We start from the raw sequence: 8657 nt of genomic DNA, 5'->3' as shown, positions 1-8657 counted from the left end.
AACCAGGGTCCTCCTCTGGCCACCAATCGCTACCGGAATCCTCATCATCACCGGAATAAGTATCTGAAATTCCATCCGAACTTTCTGACTCAACCCAATCAGAGATTGCATCGCCATCGATATCTAAATTAATAGACTCCGACGTTTCATAAACAATCACATATTTAAACAAATAACCTGCGAGCAGTTTGACTGCACTATTAAAAAATTCAGAATCCCATGTATGAATAAGAACTTTCTCAGCGACTAGATTTTGTTTACCATGAATAATGTTACAATTTTTGAATTCTAAAGGGTTCCCCCACTATTTAGATATAGACTCGAACGTTGAAGTATTTCAAAATTGAAACGGAACACCTTTTACATCCACCCAAACAAGACGACCAGGATCGAAGTAGTTGCCATCCCAAACTGAAATACTGGAAAAACATTTCCAGATTGGATCGTCCGGTTTATTGAGAATGCATTGAGCAACCTCAACCGAATCACAGAAAAACCCAACTTGAAGACCACCCGGATACTTGAGATGGAACCGGATCCACCTGTGACTTTACCAATAGTCGTGATTAAATTGAGATAACCTAAATTCTTAATCTCCCCGACAAGAATTTTGCCTACTGACTCAGTTACAGTATTGGTATTTTCAACTTCCACCACCCTCACCTTGTCAAACTCATTTGTGTTCCTCCAACCATTCTTGTTCCTGAAGCAATTTGAAGCGAAGATAAGAGGGATGATTTCGTCCATACTTGTGACCATAAGCATCCTTAAGGTCAGGAAAGTCACCACTTAACCTCGCCGGAATATTTGAGATTCCCGCCGGCAATTTGGGAACCCACACATGTTGTTTCACCGAACCCAAACCACCCGTACGATGCTCTCTGACGGGAGGAACATCACGATGCAGCCCCGTTCTATCCCTTCCCTTGAAGATACGGATGGGACGATCATTGAATGTGATAGTTTCTAAATCACGAAGAAGTTTAATCTCGTCTCCCACACCAAAAAACCAGGAAAAAGCAAATTTGTTACCATTCTTTAAAAGTTTGCCGGCGACATAGATGTCGCGAAGATCACCGAACTGCTTGAAAACACGCCATAGACACGGTACATTTCAATGGTCATCAAAGTTGAAGAACATGAATGAAGACAATCGATAGTCAAAAAATCTTGAAACCGAAGCCCTATAGTTACCCTCTACACGATCTCTGAACCCGTTCGTACCCGCCGTGCGCACATTCCTCGCCGGAAGAAAATTCTCTCTCCTCACACTCTCTCTCACACACTCACCAACATTTTTTGAAGTGTACAATTATTTTATTCCGGGATGTCGTTAGCAAAATTCTAAAATGAATAGGAAAAAAGACTTCGAGTAATAATAATAATAATAATAATAATAATAATAATAATAATAATAATAATAATAATAATAATAATAATAATAACAATAATAATAATAATAATAAACCTTGTGTTGTAGCTCATGTGGTAGTGGTCTGCTGTGATGACCCGGAAATTTCTGACCAAATTTAAACTTAATCTTTAACGTTTCCGACACGATAAGCAAAGTCTATGAAGTTGAATCTCAAAATTTTAGAACTGTTTCATGGATTCAATTACATTTGACTGCTCTCGACGATTCATGAACAATTATATGTATGTATATATATATATATTTACAAGTAAAAAATGACTTTCCTACAGTAAAACACTTTTTGCTACAGTAAAACACTATTTGCTACAGTGAAACCGTACTTTGCTACAGTGCTACAGTGAAAAAGACTTGCTACAGTGAAACCGTACTTTGCTACAGTACTACAGTACGCTATTTGCTACAGTAAAACACTATTGCTACAGTAAACACTATTTGCTACGGTACAATATTTGATGTCGACGAACTAGCAAACAAAAACGGATAAGGCGGCCATGCGATCGCATGGCAAAAACACTGAAAACTCATGCGATCGCATGAGGTACTGTAGCAGGCCACATACTATAAAAGCTCGATCTGGTCTCCACATATTATTATTATTTATTATATTATTATTATTATTATTATTATTATTATTATTATTATTATTATTATTATTATTATTATTATTATTATTATTAAGATTAATATTATTATTATTATTAATCTTATTATAATATTATTATTAGTAGTATATATACATAAAATACTACGACGAGGTTATGAGCGTGTCACCTTCAAAATGGGTTTTTGAGCGGGATAGAGCTAAGGAAATTATGGGTTATTGCCAAGGAGGTTATGGGTAATGTTCGAGGGTATATTTGTGAATCAAATCTAGTGTTTATCATCTCTGTTGCGTCTACGTACTTTCCTACAATATTGAATCTCAATATTGATACGTAAGCACTCATATTTTATCTTTTATATATTAATTGTGTATCCATGTCTAGTGCTCGAGTATATATATTTATATATACGTGTATGATAATTTTCGTCGTTAAACAGTTTATAATAGATCACGAATTAAATACATATATTACTGGTAAAAGGTATATGATATACATGTTTTTGGAAAGCTGGCGAAAAATCAAAACATCTTTTCGTACTAAGCTATTACGTGTGAATCTTAACTAGTAGGTACTACTCGGTTAATTCATATTACTAATATGCTATGATGTACATCCTTCGTTAACGACTTAACCATTGTTAACTACAATCTCTATTTCAACCTAATGAATTCCATTTCATAATAAACCAAGTGTATTAATCAATTACATAATTGATTTTACATTTTCAATTTCGATATACTCGAAACTTTCCAGAAAATATCATCTGTGCCTTGTAAGGTTCACAAAAATTCCACGAGCACCAACATCCTTCACCGAGGAATATCAATAAGAATAAATAATTTGCGTGTATTATTAAGATTATACAAAGGGTACAAATTATATATACGTTAAGTTTAGTTACCAGGGTGCTCAATTTCGTAGAATATTTTGATAAACGTTTCTGGATGAAACAACTGAAATTTTGTGATCCACCTTTATATACAGATTATGCGCAACATTAAAACTATGAACTCACCAACCTTTGTGTTGACACTTGTTAGCATGTTTATTCTCAGGTTCTTAGAAGTCTTCCGCTGTTTGCTTATATGTTAGATAAGCTATGTGCATGGAGTCATACAGGGCATATTTTTTCAAGAAAACGGTGCATTCACAAAATCATCACCATGTATCATATTTTGACTGCATTGTCAACGAATGTATTATTGAAAACTATTATTTACGGTGATTGTCTATATGTAGAAATCATCAGATGTCGAAAACATTTGATTTAAATATTCATTTATGGTGTGCCTTTTCAAAAGAATGCAATGTTTACAAAACGTATCATATAGAGGTCAAATACCTCGCAATGAAATCGATGAATGACGTGTTCGTCCATATGAATTTGGAGCTATCGTCACATCTGCCCCTTTAAAGCGAGAGTCGGGAGTTCGACTCTCGTGGGCTGTAGCATTGCAGACAAAGTTGACCATTTACCCTTGAATTCTACCCAATGGTGCCTTCCGCACATTGCGTTGAGGGGCCAATGGCGTTTTACCGTCCCTGCCCACGGAATGGGTTGGATTTGCTTTTGAGCAGTAGTTGGGGCGGGTTATGCAATTGTGGGAGATGAACGCGTGAGTGGTTAAGTCCCCTGGGTGATCGCATACTGATGTTAAAATAACATTAGATAAAATAATAATAATAATAATAATAATAATAATAATAATAATAATAATTATTATTATTATTATTATTATTATTATTATTATTATTTTTATTATTATTATAATTATAATTATTTTAATTATTATTATTATTATTATTATTATTATTATCTATATCTATAGTATTTATTAAATCTCTATAATGATGATGTCATAAATAAGGTTTATACATGCTTAAAAAAATTAAAAAATAAAGAGAAAATATCTAAACCTCCTATGATGATGTCATTAAAATAATTAATTGTATTTAATAAAAATATTAATATGTTAGTTATATAATACATGAAGCATTATGTACAACCTTATGGTTAAACACCCATGACCATATGTACAATATTTGAAGCATTATGTAAAACCTCATGATAAAACACCCCCATGATCATATGTACAAACTTTAAAATAAATTGTACAATCTTTTACAAAACATCTAATGAACATATGTACAAACTTTGAAGCATATTGTACAACCTTCATATGATAATTGTATTTTAAGTTTTAAAAAAATTTCAATAGACATTTGTTATTAATAATAATTATTATTAAAAATGAAAATATTCAATTTTTAAGCAAACATTATTATTATTATTATTATTATTATTATTATTATTTATAATTATAATTATAATTATTGTTATTTAAATATGAGTTCTCTTTACGAGATTAATTATGTTACACATGTATGCGAAATACATCTCTCCATGAAAAGTTGTAATGCAGGTTTTTATGACAATGAAAATAGTAATTGTGATAAAAATTGGAAGAAAGTGGTGAGAGAATAAATGTAGTTCATTTATTTATTCTTACCAAGTTAAGTTATCGATATGTTTGTAAAAATGACAAATTTCTTATTCAAACTCTGTGATTTCACTAGTCATTAAACTAAATGACTTTAGCAATTACATTCACTTAATACATGAAATATATCATTAAAATATTTCGTTTAAATAAATCTGTGATTCTACAGATCATTTCACTAGTAATAATAAATTTTGATAATAGAACATCACCTTTTTTTCGGCGAAAATAAATATATATTATCATTAACAAAATCGAAAACCATTCATCAAAAAAAATGAAGGTTCACGATCATAATACAAGCAAAGAAGGTCATACGGATGAAACATACAATTGATCCTATCAACAAACTAAACCGAATGGCTTAAGTAAAAGGATTGGTCTCCCAAACATAAATTGTAACGTAATCTAAATGAGGATGCCCATAGGAGCACCTTAGGCTTAATGATGTGAACGAAAAAAGCCCAAAAGAAAACTCCCCGTTAAAGATGCAATCAATTCTTGCTAGTCATATCTTTGTCCAAAACTTGACATCTTTGAAGTCACTATCTTTGCAAGCTTTGCACATCAAAATACTAACAGTGTCCAGTACGAAATGACCCATTTTGAGATGGAACCCAAGCACTATACTAGGATCAAGCTCGAACAAATTGACAGGCCACAACAAGATTAAAAACACACTAACAATACTACTATCATATTCTGTGAGAGGCAAAATGAAGAGCAAATCCCATCCTTAGCAGCATGTTTTGGGAATCAAAAACACTAACCTTTGACTAACATATGCATCTTGAATAGAACATCACCTGACCGGGTTGTAGAATAAATAATCAATGGTAGTAGATGGTTGTGGCTTGTGGGGATGAGGCACTATTGGTGGGGAATTATTCCAAATAAATCATATGTACTATCTCTGATTACTATTATTCCCAAATTGTGCTTTTTTATAGTACCCCATTTACTAAAAAGTAGTGATATTCACAAAAATTTTGATAAATTGCATTGAGAGATTGTGATATAAAAAGAAGTATTACATAATTTTAGTGAATTTATCAAAATCATTGTTTGATTTATCCATAACACTTTGTCTTTACAACCACACTACATCAGCATCAGCTCAGCACAATATTCATGACATACGTCTTCACAACTACTTTGACCTCACTTCTACTACTATTATTATTATTATTATTATTATTATTATTATTATTATTATTATTATTATTATTATTATTATTATTATTATTATTAAAATTGTATATACTATATATATATATAATTATTAAAAAACTACTGAATAAATAAACTAATTAGAATAAAATATTCCATTAATAAAAACACACATTACATTAATTTAAAGCTTCAAATTAAATTAAACATTGATACATTAATAAAATACATAATTAAAATAGATAGAATTATTTTTCGTTGGAGGAGGAGTCGAATGCCTTGGCGTATGTTTTGGCGATCTTGTTCCAAACTTTCATGACTAAATCATATTGTTCGGAGGAATATCTTGAGAAATCAGTTGAGATAGAAATCTTAAACCGTCAAACTTCGTACGCGTTTGTGCTTTTTTTTCTTAACTCCTCCATAGTATGTTTTGTATTAGTTGCCGAATCAACAACAGAAGCTTGGGCATCTTCCGGAGAATAATGAGAACCCGCGTCAGAACAAGAACTCCTTGCACTCTTGGAACTATCACGACATCGTGGACGACGGACATGATCTCCTCGGAAGAAAGGTTCCAAATTTGGTACATTTTTGTTCGGTCCCGGGGTCGGGTTGGGATCTTCAAAACTAATTGGTTCGGGTTGACTTCTTTTGTTGTTGATGCCTTCATGAGTTAAATTTGGGGACAATCTTTTAGAACGCTCCAAACATCTTCATATACGAATGGCCGTGTCGTTTTGAGTTTGAAGTGTTTTCTCGCATGTTGCATAATATCTGTGTCGGCCTGTCCACTTTACCAATGTTTTGCAAGCTTTTCGTAACATGCAATAAATATTTTCTTATCTTTACTCATCTTACTCCATATTCCGGTCAATTGATCTTATCGACGAGACTCGTTTACCAACGAGTTATACTCGGCTCGAACCGTCGCCCAAAAAGTCCTAGTTGTTTGAGGATTATTGAGAATATTGTATTGAGATGTGTGTGCCCCACACTCCACTAAAATCTTGCCTTTTTCTTCGGACCACATTACTTTCGACTTTTTTCCTTTCATATGACTATCGGAGTATCGGGTACTTGAGTTTCTTCAACTTCTTCAATGTCATATTGAGTTTCTTGAACCGCATCGGGGTTGGGTTGGGTATCTTCCGACGGTGTGCTAATAGGTGTATTAAAATTTTTTTGAACCAAATTTTGTTGCGGGTTACCAAATTTTGATACAAATAGAGAGGTTTATTAAATAAAATAAAAATAAAAAAAATAGTTAAACCATTGGGACTTCAACGGCTATTTTTTTATTTTTATTTTTTTTATTCAGATTCAACCGCCGTTTGAGATACTAAACAAGGACAGTTTAAACCACATTTGTCAACGGCGCTACTAAGGAAGCTTGCTAGTTCGGCGCTGTTGAAGAGCAGAGCAACGACGGCTAAAAGCCCAATACAAGCAGTGTAAGGTGAATATATACGGGAATTGTACATGTATCATCATTGTATCCAATTTTGTTACTACTAATGTTGAAGATATAAATTGTACATGTATAAATTGTACATGTATCATCATTGTATCCAATTTTGTTACTCCATAGTGATGTTACTACTAATGTTGAAGATATAAATTGTACATGTATCATCATTGTATCCAATTTTGTTATTTTCATATTCTAACCTTAAGAGCAATGTCAACGACAATGGCACCTTAGCTTTTCTGGGAGCGTATTTGCTGATCCCATCTTTGTGGTGGCGGATGAAGACAAATAACGTGAAATAAGTTTTATTTTAGATTTTTATTTTGTGTGTATAATAAATAAATTTTTGGTAAATATGATTCCTGAAGATTCAATCCAATCATAAGTGGTCTAAAAAAAGTGGTAGTTTTAGATATAGGGGGTGTTTGGATTTGCGTTTGCAAATTGTGATGCGTTTTAAATAATCATAATTAGATAATACACTGTTGCGAAACATGCTTTTGATAAACGGTGTTTGGATTTGATTATGCAGTTTGAAATTGTAAAAGTTAGATAATCAATTTTCTAGTGTTTGGAAAAATCAGATTATTTTGTTAATTAACATGTAAATTTACTAAAAAAGACAACATTTTAAAAGTAATAATTTTTAATCTAATACCTAATAACATAAATGTCATCGTTGTCCAAAAAAACATAAATGTCATTTTTTTTTTTTTACCTATGACACCTTTTCCAAATCATTTGGGGCAAAGGGGATGGCGGTTTTACTTGGCCGTGCCCTTGAATCGGTTTCAAAGTTTCCTCTCGGGCAGCGATGGGGGCGGAGTTATTATCGTTGCATCGGCATAGTCAAAACGGAAGATGATCGCAACGGGTGATTTAGTCCCCATCGGATGATCCCAATCGCTGTCAAAAAAAAAAAAAAAAACAAACATAAATGTCATTTTTTTATAATATAATTAAACCATATAAACCTAATACGAATATGTGATAACACATATCATTATATTAATATAGAAATAAAATTTAATGTGGCCATAAAATTGTTAAAAATGTTAAATATACAATGACAAACCATTGAAATAATGTGTAATATGTAAATATAATGTTAAAGATGAGGCCAACGAAGCATTGCTTCAACAGCATCCCTTTCACCTTGAGTTTTGGGTCTGGAAGTTACGTCATGGCTTCGAGCCTCGCTCTGCCCATCCTATTAATTAATCTGCCTGAAATATGGATATTCAGATTGACCCCAGGGGGTTTTCTTCCGGATTCATTCAGAATTCAAATCCGATCCGCCTGCCTCTCGGGATGGTTAAATGATCGGGTTCCTGTAATGCGATTCGGGTTTCCTCTCGAACGCGTGTGTGTGTGCAAATAATGAGTGTCGTTTAAATAAATGATACACTGATGCAAGTTTGTCGTTAAAAAAAAAGTTTAAAAATGCGTGATATACATAACATAACAATATTATT

Source organism: Rutidosis leptorrhynchoides, chromosome 3 (assembly GCF_046630445.1).
Source record: "Rutidosis leptorrhynchoides isolate AG116_Rl617_1_P2 chromosome 3, CSIRO_AGI_Rlap_v1, whole genome shotgun sequence".
Classification (NCBI taxonomy): domain Eukaryota; kingdom Viridiplantae; phylum Streptophyta; class Magnoliopsida; order Asterales; family Asteraceae; genus Rutidosis; species Rutidosis leptorrhynchoides.
Note: the sequence above shows the minus strand (reverse complement) of the source record.